Here is a 22,436-nt window from a genome sequence, read left to right as displayed (position 1 = left end):
ACTGGAGCCCCCCAGGGGTGTGTTCTGAGCCCCCTGCTGTACTCTTTGTACACATATGACTGTGTGGCCACTACCAGCTCCACCACCATCATCAAGTTTGCTGATGACACCGTCGTGGTGGGCCTGATCTCTGATAACAACGAGACGGCCTACCTGAAGGAGATTAGGAATCTGGAGAACTGGTGCCAGAGGAACAACCTCCTTCTAAACGTCAGTAAGACAAAGGAGCTGATAGTGGACTTCAGCACTAAGCAGGAGAGGAACTACAAGATCCCTGTCATCAACGAGTGCCCAGTGGAGAGAGTGGACAGCTTCAAATACCTCGGAGTTCACATCACGCAGGACCTGTCATGGTCCTGTCACATCAACACCGTGGTGAAAAAGGCCCAACAGCGTCTCTACCACCTCAGACGCTTGAGAGACTTCCAACTGCCCTCCAAGGTGCTCAGGAACTTTTACTCGTGCACCATAGAGAGCATCCTGGCGGGAAACATCTTAACCTGGTTCGGGAACAGCACCATGCAGGACAGACGAGCTCTACAGAGGGTTGTGCGATCAGCTGAGCGCACCATCCGCTCCGAGCTCCCTGACCTGCACTCAATCTACAGCAGGCGGTGCCGGACCAAGGCCAGGAAGATCGTGAAGGACCTCAGCCATCCCAACAACAGACTGTTCTCTCTGCTGAGGTCAGGAAAGCGATTCCGCTCCCTGAAGACCAACACAGAGAGACTGAGGAGGAGCTTCTTCCCGCAGGCGATACGGTCTCTCAATCACACCACCACACAGTACTGACCCACACATATGGTTCTTACACACACACTGGACTTTCTGGACATTGTTTTTGCACACATTGTTTTTTTGCACAACACTGGTCACTATATTCTTCATTTCCGGTTAATACTTGTACAGCTGCTGTTATTGTGTATATATTTATTTAGATTTAGATTTCTTCATACATTCTTATATAGTTCTATATTGTGTATTTTGTTGTACAGTTATTTTATTTTCAACTTTAATTTATATATTTTATCTTATTCCTTCCCAGTTAAATTTACCCTTCATTCTAATTTGTGTTGTACAGTTATTTCATTTTTAACCTTAATTTATATTTTATTCCTTCTTAGTTAAATTTACCCTTTTTAATTTTTCATATTTATTTCCTATCTTATTCATAGCCTTTTCCTTTTTTGTTTTCTTTAGGTCACGAGCAGTTGTCCAAGCATTTCACTACATATCGTACTGTGTATGACTGTGTACGTGACAAATAAAATTTGAATTTGAATTTGAATATTATCACTTCTAACTTGACCTTCCACATCTGATCACATTTTACCTTTTAATCCCTGATACTTCTCTATATTGTAACTGTCTGCCAGGATTGCCACATCTATCACAACTGCAGTCTTCTTCTTCTTGTTAACGACAACTATGTCTGGTTGGTTGGCCGGCAGCTGGTTGTCTGTCTGGATCCTGAAGTCCAACAGGACCCTAGCCCGCTCATTCTCAACCACCTTTGGCAGTGTCTCCCGTTGGGAGCTTGGGACTTGTAATCCATATGTGGCACAGATGTTCCCTGGTTGTCATGGCTTTCCATGACAGTTCCTCCTTCTGTCCTTGTCTTCACACTGTCTTCAGCTGCCTTTTCTCTTGGAGCAGCTTATCTTAGGGGGGCATTTTCCATGTTTCCTCTTGAGTCGTGTCTCTGACACTCATTACTCATCGCTCTACTTCTTTCTGTTCCTGGTACAGGTGCAGGGTGCTGGACTTTGGGTGGAAGCCTCTGTGGATTGTGAGTTTTCATGTCAGTGGAATCTATGTCCTGGTGAGGTGGAACAGTGAGTCATTCACCTCTTGCATACACGTTGATGCCATCCATGGACAGGAGGTGGCTGATGGTGACTCCACTCCAGAATCTATATCTGCTCTTAGTCATGAGCTGGCTTGAGACTGGCTTGATGGTGACTTGTTGAGTTGCCTTTAGGTTGACCTCCAGTTTTGTTTTCCAAAGTTCCTGATAAATGTTATTAGCCCACAGTTCTTGACCTTGTGCAGTGCCAAGCATTCCAGTATCCATATGTGGGGCAATAAGTCACAGGCTTTCAATAGTTAATCCAGTAGATGCTCAGGTTGGACGGACTGGTTTTAGAGTCCCAATGCACTGTTTTATCAACCAGGACATGGTTTGACCCTTTGGTGTTATTTTCAGTCTTAGCTGCGCTCATGCGTTGACTCATGAACCTATTCAGCTTGATTGCTTAGATCAGTGGTGTTATACCTTTGTGGGAATTATTCATGACAAGGATTCTTCTGTCTTGTGTTAGCCAGTCAACCTCCTTATTTGTGCTTCCAGGCGATCATGGAGTGTTTTTAGCTTCTTTAGGCAGTAGGCATAGATTACGTCAGGGCCTGATGCTCTTCATTCTCACTGTACAATCTCTGTCTTTGTGATCTGGACTGTTTCTTGTTTTGGGAGGTTGATGTGGTCTACTGTTAGGTCGACCAGCCACTTGACGTTGGTGTTGTGTGACATCTTTTTCTTCCCAGATGCTCTTCCAGTATTGCTCCATCTCTGCTCTGAGTGGGTCTACCCTTGTATTTTTTTTCTTGGAGCTGAGAACACCCTGGTTGGATATTTGGAGACAATTTATTCTCTGGGCCTCTGTTTTACTGGTATATCTCTTTTGCCATTAAATACCTCTGTTAGCTGACTAGCATCCTTCTAGGTTCTCTCATTTTGGATTCCAGCCTTTTTCTCCACAGGGGGCTTTCACTACATCCATCCTCTACTTTATACCCAAGTGCTTCTAGGATTACCGTGCCAGTGGTATATATGAACTCCTTGGTTATAGTGATACTGGTATGGAGGACGGTGCGTAGAACAGTTTTCACATCCGCAAGCATTTCCTCTCTATGAACTTTGTCAGTGAGCCTTTGTTTGTGTGACTGCATTGTGTCTGGCTGCAATCATCATCCTCAGTAGATGCATCTCTCCTTGCAGGTGGCCAGGCATGATCTAACTCAGTTTAAAATTTTTCTGATAAAACTTTTTTTGCAGTTATTTCACATTCAATTCTTTAATTTAATTCTGGCGCAGTAAATATTCAATGTTCTATCTATCTATCTATCTATCTATCTATCTATCTATCTATCTATCTATCTATCTATCTAGAGAGGGAGACTTTGAGATGTTTCATTTCTAACTCTTCTTGTAGTGATGCAGTGATGTAGAATCACTTCAAGACTTGTCAGATCCCTCCCTTGTGACACTACGTTTAAGAATCTAAAGCATGCCAAGCTTTTGTACTGTAAATTATCATTTAGGAATTTAGTGATCATCTCATCTTTTGTCATTAACGTAATATAAACGTGTTAGCATTTGCTTTTGTCTAATTTAATTCATCCTGAAATTTCATCCATGAAAGTGACCACTTTCATATATTGTTTTAGTAAGTATCCAAAACATACAAGTTTCATTTATATAATTTTTCAAGGGATCTTATATCTGTTTTCACTCTTGTATGCTTTTCATACAAGTTTCACACAAGAAGTACTTTATAATACAAACTTTATAAGATTTGTATATATCTTTTCCATATGGGTAGATACAACAACTCTATAAAAATCTAAAATGTTACCTGATACAAATTTGGACAATCACCACTTCAAGATAATCAAAATAATCTTGGAGGTGTTCAGACGTCTTTCAGAATGGCTCCTATTCCCAGGTTTATCTATGAAGCCAGATGACATAATTTAGTAAAGTTGCACGGATGTCTTAAAGACCTGGACGACCTCTTATTTTTCTGCTTCCAAATTCAGATAAAACTAAAGTTATTGTACTTGTCCGTAAAACGTTAGAAACATGATGTGTAACCAGATACTTAATCTGGATGGCATTACCATGGCCTCTAGAACGCTGGGTCATTTTGACCCTGTAAATTCTTGTTAAATCCAGAATTACATTTAAACTCAGACTGCTGGCTTAGTTTTGATTCCTATTAGATTTAAAAGTAGAGGCTTCAGCTTTCAGGTCCATCTTCTGCAGAACCAGCTCACAGTTTGAAGCTGGGGGACAGACACCCTGTCTTCTTTTAAGATTAGGTTTAAAACTTTCCTTTCTGATAACACTTATAGTTTGGATTGACAGCTGATCCTGATCCTTTGGTCATGCTGCAATCGGCCTAGGCTGCTGGGGTGTTCCCATGATGTTTCTTCTTCTTACACTACTTTGCATTTAATCATTAGTTATTGTTAATCTGTGGCTCTCTCCTTCCTCTCTTCTGTAGGAGGTTGCTTCCTGTTAGAAGGAGTTTTTCTTTCCCACTGTCACCAACTGCTTGCTCAGTGGGGGGGGGGTCAGGGGGGTCATCTGATTTGGGGGTTTTCTCTCTATTATTGTAGGATCTTTACCTTACAATATGAAGCACCTTGAGGCAACTGTTATTGTGATTTGGTGCTATATAAATAAATTGAACTGAACTGATCTGAATAGGATTGCTCCCAGTACATTGCATTCTGACCACTTGCACCATGTTCTCTGTGTTCTCACCACAGACTTCAGTTTTGTGTAGAGAGCAAACATCAGTTTCATCTGTATTTGTTTTTGTGAACAGTCATTGTCACTAACGAGAGCCTGGTCTCTGGGTACGACCAAGCACTTTAGTAAAAGGATCCACAGTTTCTGAGCTTAAATTGCCATTTCAGGTGAAAAGCTGGACCAGGAGGATTCACATTCTTTTTTTCTTGACATTTTGTACTGTGAATCTGTCCCCCAGGGTGAGATTGTCACACACACTACTAGTGTCTGGGGAGAACATTGGGCAGAAATGATCAGAATTGTGATGTCTTCTAGCGTGCCATTGTGTGCTAGCATAGATCCTTTTTTTGCCCATATCACTGCATTTCTCACCTGCCATTAGTTGCCTTTGCCAGATTTTCCTCCCTTTAACTTTGTCCACTTCCAAAAAATAAAAACATCAAGTTGAAGGAATGTTTTGGCACACAAGATGAAATACCCATGTACTTGTTCTCCATAATAGAAGTACAAGAACACATGGCTATAATGGGAATTCTTCCTCAAATAAATGGCAGCCATGCTGAAAATGGTGCAGAGGTATAAAAAATGGTCTTGAAGTGGAGATAAGCCAGAGGTATGGTTTTTGATTTTTTCCCCCTGTAACATTGCAGTCACCCCTCATATGCTTCGCTTTCTGCACAGCTTTTTACTGTCACTGAAGCAAGTCAAACCTCAGTAGAGCCAGCTTCTACCATTTGTGACTAAAAAAAGGACAGGAAATGGAAGAGAAAATGAAAGAAGAATGATGGCGAGAAGCAGGTGATACTTGAGCTGTCATGCTGCAGGGCACATTCCTGAGGGGTGTATTGATCTGTCAAAATTGAGTGACTACTTCACTTCCTTTGATCTACAGAACATGACACATTATGGATGGGCAGACGGAGCAGATGAGAGATATTGTGGTGCCATTACCTGCATCAAAGTGGAGTTGTAGGGACGGTAATGTGGTGACTCGCAGGTAAGTGATACCCCGTAAGAGCCAGCTTCTGGTCAGTGGACTAGACAACACCGTGGATCTGATATCAATCAAAGTCACATTGAAAACAATCATCTGATATGATACACCTTGCGCAGACCGCAGGAGGGATCCGAGGAAGAGGCTACTGACAAGCCCTCTGGTATGAGACACGGTGTGGGATCCATTATCACTTCTCCCCCTTCAGAAGATGTCACCTGCCATTTTACACTACTCATGGTATTGATCATTTTGCACCACATTTAGAGGAAATTCTACCCAAGGTGACACTAGAAAACACCAGAGAGAGGGTAGGACTTAATCTTCTCCTTTGCAAATGAGCTCTTAGATGAGTTAATTTAATCCCTGGACTAAACAAATTAGGGTAAGGATGTATCATGTTCTCTGCCAAGTTCTAATGGCCTCATCTTTTGAAGTGCCATGTGAGAATGGGAGAGTCCCTCAGCAGCGCCTCATAAAACGCATCCGCACAAAAAACAGGTAAGTTGCTTTCTCCTCCATTAGTTACACAGCTGGATACATTATGAATAGAAAGAAATAGCTGGGAAGTGTCTAAGCGTAAACACACTCGGTGCTTGTTTGTGCTTGTAGTGTAAAGTTCGTTTTACGTAGTGGTAAATAGGCATTTTGGGCACTATAAGCAGTCGTATAATGTGTTGGGATTCCTCCAGCACTCACTGATGTTAGCTGTAAAAGTTAACTCCTCACACCTACAAAACATTTTCTGGTGATAATATGAAATTATGCTATTGTTTTTTTAAAGATTTTTGTCCATTTTTAACCAAAGCATGCTGCCATATTTTTGCTTTTTGACCTTTAATGGCCAGATTGAAATTGTGTAATATGACTTTCCAGTAAATGCAAATATCCAGGACCATTATTAAATCTACATTTTTATTTGCCCTTTTGGTCTATCAGTACAGCACTCTCATCAAATTTAAACACGTGTGCAATAGCTACAAATGATAGCGAGCATAGACTTGTGTCAGTATCAATCAGCTTCAGACACAATACTATATATAACAAAATACTTACTTTTAAAAGCCACAGCTCAACATCAGAGAGTATACATCAAATACATGCATGCACTATGATACTTACCCTAAATTACTAAAATATCCTGAGATGACCCAAACGATTCTAACTTATAAATAACACTAATCCAATATGTTGAGACAGTGGCACATAAAAAACAAAGTCCAATCCTATCATAGAGGGCAATTGCAAGTTTTTAAAAGGTCTTTGCCATGCAGGGTTCAAAGTCAAACAGTGTGATTCTCACAAAAATCTTGCTGTGATCACATATATTTCCATAACAGGTTAATCTAATGGATTTCTATCCTAAATCCCCAAATCACCTGATAGTTATTAATCAAATAGTTATACTGTGATTTTGTTAGGTCTAAGTCACACTGACCTGGAGACCATAAGTCACCCACAGGTAACCATCAGTTCCTAGTGAAAAATACATATTACCTGGCTCCGGGTTGCTGATAATCAGGAGATGCAATTGGTTGCAAAGAGGCCTTGACTCCTGTGATTGCTTGGGTTGTTATTCATGCGGTCACCCTTAGATAGTTTTGTAGATGCAAACAAGTAGGGTCTTTACCTTACTATATAAACTATGAATACAATTCATACAATTAAGTATTAAAGTGAGAATGTTCACCTTCATCAAGTTTGCCTTATGACAGATGCTAGTTTCACCAGTGAGACACAACTTTTACTTTGAAGACAAACATTCTCAGTTTCTGGTTTGCGGTGCACTATTTTATGTTTTACTGGCACTTGGTGGTTTATTATAGTGTCCTGTCACGGTGGGGTATGCCGGTGTGTTTGTGAAACGGACCCAAAACCAGACACTAGAGAGATGAACTGAAGTTTTAACCAAAAGCGAGCCGACATGATACGAGATAAGCAGACAGACTGACATGTAACAGAGGAAGACAGAGGACTTAAATACATAGAAGGGTAATAAGGGAAGTTGATACAAATAATCATGAAGCCACAGAGAAAAGTAAAACTAAGCACAATGAACATAGAGACAAGACTTTCAAAATAAAAGAGGAAAAATGGAGCTACATGAACTGGGACACACAAGCTTGACGCAAGAGACAGAGGGAGCGAGAGAGGGACACAAAGGAGAGAGACACAAGGGGAACTTAAATAGACAAGAAAGCCTAGAAAAAACAAACCAGACTAAAACTCAACCAAGAAAAACTAATAATAATGATAATCTACAGCTACAACTTTTGCGTGGAAAAACAAACATGACGGTGCTACCTGCTGAGGTGAATAAGAATAATTTAAAATAGCTTTTTGATTAAGAGTTTGATTAACAGTTGCTTGCGTTAGCTTGAAACTGACAACATCGCCCTCTTGTCCAAAAGTCATCACTTCTGTATCCATAAAAACAACCTGGCAGTAGCCAAAAGCACCAAATATCAGGGTAAAGCAGTGGTGCAGCAGTTAACACTGTTACTTCATAGCAACAAGGTATATAAACATACACTAGATTTTGTAATGCAGTTCGAATTCTTGTTTTCAATGTACAAAGCATTGATTCTTGTGAACATGGATCAGACACTGCATAATAAAAAGGAAAAAACTGGTATAAAAAAAAAGGATTAAGAAGCTATAAGAAGATTAACTTGCACTGCTTTTGATGATAGTTCTTCACAAAGTTCATGATAACTAAAGCATTAAGAATATCCTTTTTACAAAAAATATCAGAGAGCGTGTTGTTTCTGCTGTATTTGTGAAAAAAGTATCTTCAATGGAAGAAAATTCTTTGTTGGGATATCTCGTTTTTACTGGACTGAGAACGTGTTTGAAGAACATTTTTGCTCAATGTCAATTTTGTTTCCAGACTTTTTTTTCCTTCAAATGGGCTGCCTTAAGGGACCAACAACAAGGCAGAGGGAGGGGCCCACAGGGGAGGAAAACATTTAATTAGAAATCAATGTAGTGTAGAAAATTGGGGTACAAAACATTGGTCCCAACTGCGCAGCACTGTCATACATAGATTTTGTTTAAAACCCTCATTAATCTTTCAAATGTTTAACTATTTTTGCAACATAGTAATTTAGGTAGTATTTAGGTAGAAGTAGACGTTCAGAATGAGGGACGTTATAGTTTTTGATTATCCGGTCTTTAAGTGATGACGTGATGAATTCTGCTTCCGGGTCCAAACTACTCTGGTTGTTGTGTTTTTAACATGTTTTAATGATTTATAACTTGTTCTATTTAATCTCAACAAGCCCCTAAAAACAGTCAGTGACCACAGCCGTGCAGCAGTTTATTAATGATTAACTTCGTATTGTGGATGGATTATCTCAGTTATTCTCCTGACTGAAGTTTGGTCCGTTTACAGCATCCTGCCATGTGATTGCATTTGTCCCTAACCATCGGGAACCCTCACGTTAACTTTTATCGAGAGGAAAAAGGTCCCCCAGCTTCACTGTGTCTCTAATATGCTAACATAGCTGTGTCGCTGTAGCACGTACCACATCATTATATACCAGCTAGCCAAACTTCAGTAACCCTACAAACGTCACTGCTGTTTACTTACTTGTCTTCATTTATGTTGGAAGTGATAGCAGAGCTGTGCGTCTTAATTTGTCTCAGAAATCTCTGTCAGAACTTGCTATATTATATTTAGATGGAAACTAGCGAGCTAACTTCCTGCTAACTTCTAACGCCGTTAAATTTCATAAATTCTGTTTTCATGGATGCCTGGATGTTAAACTTAATTGTTACACCTGGTAGGCAAATACACTGATGCTTTTATTACAGATGAAAGAATTTAGACAGTTTTTTAAATCAGTAAAGCCACAGTGATCGCTTGGCTTATGGACCTGCAGCGGAGTTTGGACCCCTACACAGCTAATGACATCAGACTTAAAGACTTAAATTTCAACATGAATATCACTTAAAATAATATGAAATACTGTTGGGTACCCATAACATTGCAAAAAAGAACTTAAGAGATTAATATATGAAATTTTAAAATATGCAGAACAATGATTAACTGAAAATACTAAATAAATCACTTCATGCAAATTATAATATTTGCCCTCAAAATATAGCAAATTAAAAGTTTTTAGAAATCATGTATTTTTGAATTGTACCTTATAACACAAGTGCTATTCATAGTAATTTAAACCCCACAGTGTGGAAGGCCCTCAACTCCACCTTTAGCTTTAGGCAAGCGTTCCCAAATAGACACTTCACACCTCAGCCGGCTCAAAATGTCATCGTCTGACAACTTTAAGCAGCTTTCAGTATCTTTTTCCTGAAATGAACTGACACCTGTCGTCTTGATTAAAGAAATAAATCAGCCTTTAGTTTTCTAAAAATATGCCAAATGAATGTAACTGCTGCTTCCCAAGATCTATAATTAATGTGGTCACATCCAGTGTGAGGAGAGGAAATCTGATGTTCCCCTCTCCTCGCCTCCTCCTCTCCACGGCCATCCACGGCAACCCAATAATACCCGAGAGAACAAAGCGAGCTTCAAAACCATAAATATGACCAGAGTATCAAAACTTTCAAATCTCTGTCATTACCGTTCTGACAGCTGCCCGCACTAATTAGCCATCAAAGGTCTCCCTCTTCCACTAACACTGCTGCTGCCAGAGTGTGCATGTGGCAGTTTGTGCCACTTTGTTGTAGGTAAAATGTTGGGAAAGGCACAAAGAATCAAATCTGGAGCCCAACCTCCAGACAGTCTGAGAGATAGTGTGATAAACCGACACAGCAGAAATTATCACATTTTTTATGGAGCGTCCGAAGCAGCAGTGGTTTGAGTAACCACTTTCTTTGTCGTCTATTGTAAATCTGCACGTGCGACTCACTGTCAAGTCCAAGCAGGATGAAGGTGTATTATTTGTTTGGTCTGACTTTATCAAAGTGTCTCCCACTGTGACAGGTAGACCATATCTCTTACAATTGTCACTGATGATAAATACAGCCCATTTAATCCCAGTGATCTCGGGGAAACAAGAGGAGGAAGACAAATGACGCCGGAGCTTGCTCACTCTGAGCCTGAAATCATCTCGTTGGTGGGGTACAGGTGGTGATTTACCTAACTCGATTTGTTCGTCAGAGCTCTAGACTGGTCTTGTTGGCACCCAACTCCATGGGAGGGGTGTGCGTGTGTGCCTCTTAAATAAGTGGCAATTCAGCTGCTCATCTTCCTGGACCCTGTGAAACCTCTCATTTTAAGAACTGTCACTTTCTATTAATACAGCCTGCAGACAATCCGATCAATTATGTAAATAGTGAATAATAGATTCAATTCAGCATGAATATCTCATAAGGGCGTCACGTTGACAGAGAGGCTTCTGTGTAACTCCTGTAGTCTGGTTTGCTACTATCAAAAGCTAATAAAAGAGTTTAGATAGCAACCTTTGATTTCTCCTGGGTGATGCAGTACAGCTGTCACAAGTCATAAGATGAATTTCAAGTGCCGACTGCTCTCTCAGTATTACAGTGAACGTTATCTAATGCATTTTTCTTTTAAAGCTAATGCGCTCTCCTCACTTTGGTTGTTGTCGTCTGGCTGTGTACCAGCTCTCGCTTCCATAATGTCAAGCTGCACACAACAGTCAGTGCAATTAATAGATGGGTGACTTAACGTCCCCCTCGGTCCTTTTATTATTCTCGTGCATGTCCTCCCAGGCTTCATGCTTTTAAACTTGGCACATTACAATGTGTTGACGAATCAACCTATGAGAGCTTAGTGGTACACAACAAGATAATGTCACACACAACAATAATGTCTAGCCCACTTAGAAATAGCAGTTCCACAGAGGGTTCTTGGATTATGAATATGTTCCTGCTGCAAAGAAAGCAAAACGCATCTCAGGTGGTTGTGATGAAAAGGAATTTGGCAGCCAAACAGATATGCCACCGCACCACAAATGACTTAAACAAGATGCAAATGCCAATTACACAGTGCTAATTCCAAAGACTAAAGTAGCTCTAATGGCCGTTTTTACAAATAACAATGGACCAAATAGCCCATAGTGGCAAACCCAAAGATAGTTATCACCCATCTCTACAGCTGCTCTTAATTCTATGGAGCAATTTAAAAAAGCTTTTAGATCATTGCTTTAGTTTCTGCTTTGGTTTGGCTTTGGTACTGAGTAGACAGATGCATTAAGTCAGTAAGTTCTAAAAGCACTAATATTGTGCTACTCGACTACTTCTACTTTCTACTAGCTAAATGTGTGACTAAGGCTGCTTAACCCTCAAGGCACAGATGTCAAACTCCAGGCCTCGAGGGTCGGTGTCCTGCAGGTTTTAGATGTGTCCTTGATCCAACGCAGCTGATTTAAAAAGCTAAATGACCTCCTCAACATGTCTTGAAGTTCTCCAGAAGCCTGGTAATGAACCAATCATTTGATTCAGTTGTGTTGAGCCAGGGTGATATCAAAAACCTGCAGGCCCTCGAGGCCTGGAGTTTGACACCCCTGTTCTAAGGTCTGAGTCATCATCGGTGATCACCCAAACCCTAACTCTAATCCTAGACAATCAGTGTATGTCATCTTTGTTTTTATTAAATTGTTCTGGAAGTTGTGGCAATCAAAAAATGAAGAAAACAATAATTTTAAATGATGCAAATAAAAAAAAAAAGTGCATCTTTAACCCAGTCTTGCTCCTTTACCCAGTTATGTTGCTGGACACTGTTCCTCTGAGTTTAGATCTTGGACGACCAAGCCATGTTGCTATGCATTTTTCACAAAAGGCTTTGTCTGTCTTAAAAATATTGCTTAGGGGATGGTTTGCAGGCATCACAGTGTGCAGTGGGTAACACCGTTGCCTCCTGGCAACCTCCTGCCACCTCTATGTGTTTGCATGTTCTCTCTGGGTGCTCTGGCTTCCTCCCACAGTCCAAAGATGTGCAGTTAGTGGAGGTACGTTTGTTGGGAGAGTTTCGTTTTTCACTCTAACACTAAACTACTTATCAAGGCAAGCTGCCATGGAAAGTTTTTAAGAGATCATGTTCTGCAGCCAAGCTCAGATACAAGTAGCTCCATTCCAGCTTTTTGCAGTCGTAACAAGATTACTTCACAGGCTTAGTCACTGGCAGGGAGTGCAAACAGACACACTTCCAGCTTATTTGCAGGTGTATCACCTCAAGCTCTGATCTGTAAGGCTGCTGGTGTGCAAATGTCACTTCCTTCAAAGAAATCTCTCTCCAGTTCTAAACTGCACATGCTTCTTAAGTTGCTGATGTGATTTTGGTGGCGATTTGCGAAATATGGGTAAACACTGAGCACAGGATCTTAATATTGCAGTCTAATTCATTATCCACCATTTAAAGCTGGATTCTTACTAACTCCTAATTGACTGCTGGTCAAACAAGTCGTTGCATCGTCTATAATGACGGTGAACCTGTGCTCAAGATGTTTTAATAAAGGCATCTCAGGACTGAATATTAAATGTCAAAGTATCATGCTGTTAAAGGCCCCAAGAGTGGTTGTGTTGACAACCTTTTTCTTGTTTTTCTACTTAAAAGCATGGCCATATGGACAGGGGTGCTGGTCAGCCCATATTTTAGCTTAATACAAAAATATCTCAGCAATCCTGGGATGGATTGCCACAAAATGTCATGCAGACATTCACTTGTCCCCAGATGATGAATTGAACAGACTTTCCCTGACGTGTCTGCTTGTGCCACCAGGAGGTAGACATTTATGGGTTTTAATGAAATATCAAAGGACATTTAACACACATATTCAATAACGCCAGAGGGTGAATCATTAAACCGGTGAGCGATTAACTTTAGATCCAGTGCCATCCTTAGGTCAGTGTTTTAATTGGTATATATATTTTTGTAGAACACAGAAGAACAATAAGTGGCTCAGAATGAAGACAGAGTTGCTCTTTTTTCACCCACTTTGATATGTATTTCTGAAAATATGCCAAATGTTCATCTTTGCCAACAGTAGAAAAGAAAAGTTGTTCCAACCTCTGGCAAAAATCTTAATGCAAATCGGACCATAACTTCTTTCTTATCCTACTGACATACAGACAAAATGAACCAATCAGCCGTTCCTCCTTGGCCAAGTTAATGACACCGTCTTTGATTTTTCAGTTTTCTGATCTCGTTCTGTCTTCTTCTTTCCTCTGGTTCAATGGGCATAATATCATGATAGCCACAGAAGGGAACCGGAAAAAGTCCAACATCATTAAGAACGTGTAAATTGAAATGTATTTGGACGTGAGGTTTAACTTTTGATATTTGTTTTTCTCTACCCCCATTTAATTAAGATGTTTTGGTTTTTCCAGACAGATGCTCTTTTGGGTCAGTCACATGAGTAATTAAAGCACAGCAACCTCCTACAGCAATCGGCAATCACATCAAAGTTTTCCACATTTGGTGACGGACTGCGTGTAGTTCCAGTGAACGTTGGTCACGCAGAGGTTAAAATTCAATGCCCTCAGCAATTACCGTCTGATTTAGACAGACTGATGAAGGTTTGCAAATAATTGGCTTCTTATTCAAAAATGCAGACAGATTCCCAACAGTTTGAGCCACTCTGACCAATGAGTGCAACTCATTAGAGCATTTGACTTGTATTATGGTTATATTCATATATAACAACAAGGTTGCTGAGCACATGTCATTTTGCAGTTTAGTCACTATCTACCTTATAATTTTTGCCACAAAAGAGATGAAATTCTGAGTGAATTTCTGCGTTTGCATAAACAGCAACAGAATATACGATTTGTAGCAACGTATCCCAGTTAATTACCATATCATCACAAACAGATTGCATCTATTCAGCTGCAAACTGACCCTGTCTTACTGTTGGTTTATCGATGTCTTGATGCACTGAAGTTGCTTTGAAAATGGCATCTGACTGTGAGTGCTTGCAGACCTTGTCCCTATCATGTCAAAGGCAACAACATCGCAATTTCATTGTATACAGTTCCAATACTTTGGGTCTCCAGCCACTGTTTTTTATTGTGTGAGTGCAGCTTTAGTGACTGGCCTGATTAAATAATTCTGCAGCATCTTGTGGGACAGTACAATTAGATAATATGTGGAATTACAGTCTGGCCCTACTTCGGCTTCAGTTACATTTTCTTTATATAAGTAAAGCGATTTCCAACATAAACATATGCAGAAAAGGTACAATGGTACATGAAGCATGCAAATATTGACAAAGTTAATTTTGAATCCTTGGTTTTGCTAACTGTTTTATTTGTTGCAAGTATAGTCATTTTTGGGTGCAGATATTGCTCCTTTAAATATTGAATACATCCTCACGGCTTTATCTGTGGGGCTGTATGCATGTTTGGTATCCAGAAATGAGTTTATTGCTTCACTGATATATTCCTCCTAATATTCCCTTCAGATACCAAGGTGAAATGGGACTATAACACAACGCATTTTTGTTTGTTTGCTTTTCTTTTCCCTTGAAATCACAGTTTTACTGGCATATCCTTCCCGAATCCACAGCTAGTATGAATAAAATAAATATGTGGATAAATATTCCAACTGTAAATTCTTTCCCAGCAAATGTTTTTTGTTTATAGTTGCAATATCTGGAGCTTTGAGAGCTTTAATATTAGTTCACCGACTGGCAGGCTGAAGTGAAAAATGTGCATGGGGATTACTAACTATTAAGACAAGAGAGAGACTTTTTTTTCATGTGAAATCCTAAATAAAGCCAAAACATCTTCCAATAGCAACATCCTTGGAAAGCACAAAGTACTCAAACAGTAGTTTGTGTAGTGTACCCTGGTGCTTAGCAGTCCCACAGCAGATCCTGCAAAGGTGCAGGAAAGGACTGCTTTACTCAGAGTGTATGCTGTGACAGCCGGATGGAGCTTTTGAGAAAATAAAAGCCATCGGGTCCCGATGTAAGATGACACGGTGCTCATTTGCTTCAGAGGTGAGAAATACTCAAGGCCCTGGTGCTGCATGACCTTGGCAGTTGTGTCCCCAGGGAGAAATGAATTAATAGCTGACCTTTAGATTACATTCTCTGCAGTACTTTTCTTTGCTGTCTCAGACAAGTGTTTAGTTTCTGTACAGTAGTCTGAATAATGAGCTGTTCGAACATGGTCCATTTAGTAAGGACCATGTTTAGCTCACACATAAACTGTAATATAAGTGAATATTAATTTGGTATGAAGTGCCATCAATTAAGAAATAAAAAATGAGTCATGCTGTGTTGGAGGGAAGCTGTGATAGTAAAAAGTCCACAGCTTATTTATTATCATGCTTATGTTTTAATTAAATCTGAATACAAGGAAACTATATGGGACAAAAGTTGGATAAAAAATTCAGAATCAAACCATTTCCAATTAAATTATATAGAGAGTAAAAAATTATTTCAAAATCTATGCAATGAATATTAATTATATGGAATTCCACAGGGAATAAATAGAATGTAATTTATTTCCCAATTATTCCGCCCAAACATTTAAGTGAGCAGAATATTTTTAATCTTTGGCTTGCAGAGAAAATGATCAGACAAATGAAATGTTAACATACTGATTGTAAAATAGTTCAATTGTCATTGTGAGGGAAAAGTTGACATTTGTACCGAGTATCAGTAATCCAATCAAAAGCTAATGAAACACGCTACTCACAACCACAAATATAAAAGTCATGAACTGGAAATTTCCCCCATTGTTACACGATAAAAGTGCATCATCCCACTAAAGCTGGGTCAACATTATCAATCTCCCACAGACAATGATTGCCTACACAAGAATGAGTGACTATTGTCCAACAGATATTTTTTTCAGGATCAGGATGGGCAGAAACTACAGCGTATAAGTTCAAAAACTACTGACAAAGATTTTAAAAGTCTGTCTTTACCAAATTTGACCCGTTTTTACCCTTCAGCCATAAAAGGTGGATCGGGTATTGAATGTGAAAACTCAAAATTGAGGCAACATAGGAGTTTTACATTCATACCAAGGGTTTATTTACTAAAAATCTTGAACTAGTTTGAATCTCACCAACCTTAACCTGAAGGTCAGAGGTCAAGTTTTCTGACGATCTTTTAAACTGGATAAATCCAGAAAGATGTCACCCAGGATTTTCAAATTGATACCATTGGTACATCTACTAAAAATCTAAGACGAGTATGAATCCCAGTGACCTTGACTCAAGGTCAGAGGTCAATGTTTCTGAAAATCGCCTAGGATTTTCAAATTTATACAATTGGTATATTTATTAGGGGGTGAGTCTAGGTTCAGAGTTTTAGGGGTGCTCAGCTCCTGCATACAGTGCCTTGCATTTAATATTAAAGGAATATGCTACTTGTAATCAACAGTTTTCACATTTTTAAACCTCATTTCAGTTAGGTATATACTATGTTATCTTCAAAAGCAGCTTTAATAGCTGATCACCATGTTTAGTGATAAGAATCCTGTCAAACGCTACAATTCATATCAATTAATATGGTCTTTATAACATCCACTGATATTTTTAAGTGTGCAACTGGGAAGAACACAAAGTTGAATAAAATGCTTGTGAAATTATCCATCCATCCTTCTCACGGTGCTTGGGGAATCTATCCCAGCTGCCAAAGGGCAAGAGGTGGGATACACCCTGGACAAGTTGCCAAACTGTCACAGACCACACTCACATTCACACCTATAGGCAACTTAGAATCACCAGTTGATCTAACCCACTAATTGCATGTGTTGAGACTGTTCTTACCTGTTTATTTTGTTCTCTCGCTCCCTATGCTGTCTTCATCCTGCTCTGTCCCTCTCTGTCCTCTCTCAGACCTTCACCCAAAAGTTAAATGTTACAGTAAAACTGAATTTACCAACTAATAAAATGCATAAACTGATCCGTATCAATTTATACAAATGTTCAGACTGAATACAGGCTGTAAACAAACACTGAAGCCCAGAACATGAATAGAAATCTTTAACAAACGAAAGTAATAAAGTAGCACCTTTATTTTCTGTGCAACTAGCGATGCACCAGCAGACTGGTGGCTCAAAAAGCTAAAATGAGCAAATTATCGCTACTGATTTAGCAAATGTTTTTGTCTATTTAGAAACCAAATAAAAATAAACAGACACTTCACAACATCACCCCTGCATTATCAGAACAGTTTGCATGTTTGCTATATTTCAGTTAAAGTGTGTTTTAAGTCTAGATCACTGATTTGTGCCATGAAATGTCTTCCTTCTGCCAGAGAATAGTGATTAATAACAAGCCACGCTGTTGGAGCATGTTACAATATCAATAACACTGCACATTTTTCACTCTATCCTGTCTGCAGTAGACGAGCAAGCACAGATAACATTAGAAGATAATGTCAAAATAATACTAAAATACATCATCATTACTTTTATTATATTATAGTTATTTTTACGGGTGATGTGGTCAAAAGGGTCTAAAATCCCTGCATGGCTGCATCCATCCACTGTCAGGAGTGGATTACTTAAACTGCAGAATTGTGTGTTTAATTAATTTTTTTCTAATTTGGCTGAAGACACAAGGATGTGTTTGTATTTGTTTGCCAGTCTCACTGGTGTGTACCTTAAAGGATCCAAGCTACAAAGCCCCTGCGATTTATCTCTCTCCGTCTTTCCTGTTGCAAGTTCGGCTCCTGATGGCCAAGCCCGGACCATAATGCTTCTGTCACTCACAACACTGATTCAATTTACTCTCATTTCCCGCTGTCTGGATGCCAAGGGCAATAAAAAGGATCAGATCAGTCCAGTGTTTCAAAGCATAAAAAAGGCGCATTTAACCAGCGCAGTATCAACTGGGAGCCAAAGAACAGGCTGAAAATGTCAGCGATAAATGACAGGACGTAGTAATACATGGCATTCTGTGACATTTATGTATGTGTAGTATCATGTCACAGGGCTAAAAAGAAATCTGCCTCGGAAACACATTTTCGGTCAGTAATACAGGATGTGGTGGAATTCGCTGACCTCTCAAGTCCTCATCAGTTAACATCACACCATGTCCAAACACTCCACCGGTAAATATTTAAACATGTAGTTTGCTCTTACTGTCAATATTTTATTGATGTCAAAGTGGTTAAAGGTGTGCTGGGGTTGATGTTAAAATCTGCCATTGGGGTGAAACTGAGTTCACCAGTAGGGACAAATGGCATTGCATTCATTATTTATCAAATTCATTGCCTTTACCTCTTAGTTGCTGCTATGCGAAGCCGTACAGCCAAATTTCACCTTTTAAGTCCCACAGCTACAGGGTTGATTCAGCTTCTTTGTTTTTCACTTCACCTTGCTGCCCTGCTGGCACTTTTCTCGAATTCAATCCAGTTTTAAAAAAAAAGATGTTTCATTACTGTCTCATTGAGGAAACTGTTTGCCCTTTAAAAGAAATCTAGTGCAGGAGTAGATATGATTCCCCTCCTCTTCACTTTCCACACTCCGCGGCAACATTTGCATAACATTTCTCCGGGCCGGTCTGTGACTCTGATGAGTCGGAGGTCCTGCTTGCTGGAGAATATGGCAAGTGAAGTGTGAAATAAAGCAGCATATGAGACCTTGTTCTCTCGCGGTGGTGGTGGTGATGGTGGCAGCGGCGGTGGAGAAGATCGCAAATAATGAGGACAGAGATCTTGTGACTGTCATAACCAAAGCACTGGAAATAGAAACTTTGTTTCTTTGAAACAATTTACTCCACTCGTTTTAATCACACATCTTTTAGATTAAAGAAATGTCAGCTATGTGCTCTGACTTAGGGGATAAACAATAAGTGGGAAAATTTAGTAAGTGATCACATCTTATTTTATGGAGTCTTTGTAATGTAATAATCAGGTTGCACATTTTACACAAATATTATATGCAGAGATATGATGAAAGCACATCAGTTCTCTCTGTTCTCTCAGTGCTCTGTATTCCCCCGTTCAGTATGCTGTTAACACACCCAGATCCACAGCATTAAAAAGCATATTTATGAAGCTTGTCCTCCGTGGCAGCCATTCCCAAACTTACGAATGCAGTGGCCCCTTCTGAAATCTGAAGGTCAACTGTGGTTCACCTGACCTTTAATTGAATGTGATTAATATAACTAAAAAAATAACTTCATGTTCTTACAGTTTGCTTGTTGTTGCTATTCTCCAGCTTTACTTCCAGTAGCTGCCGTTTTTGGACATTCCCGCTATTCAGTGCTATTCAGTGCTTTGTGTTCTGGGGTAGAATTCTACAGTACTACAGAGAAATCACCAACAATAAGACAAAGCATTTGGTGACAGTGTGAAGGGGAAACTGAGCTCACAGAGGGGCAGTGATCAGTTAGGGATGAGGGGAAGAGGAAGATACATTATTGACAAGATACAGGACATGTTCAAGATCAACGGATGGATCATGGCTCACCAGGGTGCCTGCTAACCACATTTTGGCAATCACTGCTTTGTTGAGTTCATGTGTTTTTTTTCCCCTTTATGGATGGTAGGTAATTTTATTAATTCTAATGTCTAATATGGCCGGCTTTGTGGTACAGGCCAAAATGAACTTGGTAGTAGCCAAGGATGAAGGTTGAAGCTAGTATTAAGCAAGTGCATAGCTGTGCAACATGTCTTTACATGTTAGACCAGTTATAGAGCTGGTTGATTTAGGACCCTGGACAGATAGGTATGACCTCCAGAATATAGTTGGACAAAAATATTAAGAGTTTCATGGATCAAACTTGAAATGTATGTTTTAGTGACAATTAAATTAGCAACTGAAACCCTTAAATCTGCCTAACCTATCATAAAAGTGAACACTGTTGCAGTATATAGGCCCCTTATCTTTAAACAGACCACAGTAAAAAAAAAAAGTGATATTTTATTTGTTGTATCTTGAGCACTTTTTAAGATATAAGATTTTGGGATTTAATGAATTCTCTTTAAAAAATAATAAATAAATAAGTGCAATCGCCTGCTAACGTTCAGCACCACAGATCAAAGTGTTCAAGTGTTGTTTTGTTTGACCAACCGTGCAAAGTCCAAAAAGATTCACTTTGCTTTCATGTGTTTCAAAGAAGATCAAATACAGTGGTGTATGGACGATTGTGCGGTGAATAGGTTTATAGACAATTAGTATGTTTTAAAAAATAATAAAACACTCCAATAGTTAATGATTTCAGCATTAGTTTATTGTTTTTCATCTTTAATATGTTGCAGAAAATTTGAAGGCATCAGGTAGTGTATCTGTAAGTTAGTCAAACACTCCTCGAGTCCTTCACGTAACTCTAAGTCCCGTTACAAAATCTATAATTGTGTCCAAAAGTACAGAATTCAGTCAGGTCTCTATAGGCGAAAAGCATTAATAGCTGGAGAGGCAATTTTATGCGTTTCTGACACAATTAGCTCAAATTAAATGTCATAATGAAAAAAGCGAGGGGTTGGGAATGAAAGCAGTGCAAAAGTCTTATGATGACTCAGGAGCCATTGTGTGATTAGACCACATATGTACACCATAAATGAAAATTATGATCCCCTGTCACTTGTTCTTTGAGTCGAGAGAAAAAGAGAGATTTCCAACAATGCATAAGTGCGAAGGCCTCTTACAGAGGCGCTGCTCTGTAATTAGAAAGTCACTGGTATCAATCACCCTGCAGAGGCAGGCTAATTTTTTCATCATCAATTACCTTGAACATTTTGGACGCTGATCAGATGAGAGCAGTCTTAAACCCACTGCCTAGCTGTCATTGACACTAATGGAATTTTAAATCTTCTCCCACAGTGGAGTTCTACTTAAGTGCAAGTCCCAATTATGGGCACGGTAATTTAGCTAATCTCCTCCAAAAGCAACGATAGGCTGCAATCAATATCAAAATATGTCCCCTGCTTAAAAGCGAGCGATTTCCTTCCATTCTGTCACACCGGGTTGCCACTTCAAAGTTAAATACCTCCCTAAAAAAGGGCAGCTAATCTCTAGCTTGGAAAAAAAAATAACATCATTTATGTTTCAGATTTCTGTTTCCTTTATGTTACTTTGCTTTATGTTTAGAAGTAAATGTATAAACAGATTTATGTTGAATCATCAAAGGAGAGCAGTGATTAAAGGAGAGCTCACACAGAGCTGTACAGTCAGCAGTATGGATGTGGTTATAATTATGGTTTGCTTGCACTCAAGCATACGCGACCTTTTATTGTCCCTCTTCACAGTACATAATGTATTAAAAGTGATGTGATATCCACTTTTATACTGCTTTTCATTGAAGAAGCAACACAGTAACTGCTTTGAAAGTATCAAGGCCTGCTTGTAAAAGTCCTGAGCCAAGTAAAAGACTGCGATATGGTGTGAGGAAAACGTTCTGGGATGGGGGTTTTTCACATTAAAAACCTTCCCTGATTTCAGTTTGTCATATCACCAGTTCAAGGTCATCCACACCAGCATCTCCAGACAGCTTCCAGCATGGCTGCTGTGTTTATGTGGTCGCTGAAAGTCCTGTTGTGACCACTTGTACTTATTATGAATTTCTCCAAGGATTTCAAAATATTTCAGACAGCAAACATTAAGAATGTTAAGAATCATCACTGGTAATGAGAGCTACATTACATTCAAAAGTATTAACTCACCCATCCAAATCATTGAATTCAAGTGTTCGATTCACTTCCATGGCAACGTGTTCAAAATCAAACATCCAGACTGCTTCTACAAGTAGTTGTGAAACAATGGGTCACTTTCAGTAGCTCAGTGAATTCCAGTGTTGCTCCGTAAAAGGTGATTGGTTTAACAAGTCCAGCCGTGAAATTTTCCCGCTACTCAATATTCCACAGTCACTTGTTGGTGGTATTATAACAAAGTGGAAATGATTGGGAATGACAGCTACTCAGCCATGAACCGGCAGGCCACGTAAAATCACAGAGTGGGTAGTGCGCAGAGGTCGCCAACTTTCTACAGAGTCAGCTGCTCTAGACCTCC

The sequence above is a fragment of the Astatotilapia calliptera genome, chromosome 22 (assembly GCF_900246225.1).
Source record: "Astatotilapia calliptera chromosome 22, fAstCal1.2, whole genome shotgun sequence".
NCBI lineage: Eukaryota > Metazoa > Chordata > Actinopteri > Cichliformes > Cichlidae > Astatotilapia > Astatotilapia calliptera.
This window is presented reverse-complemented; position numbering follows the sequence as displayed.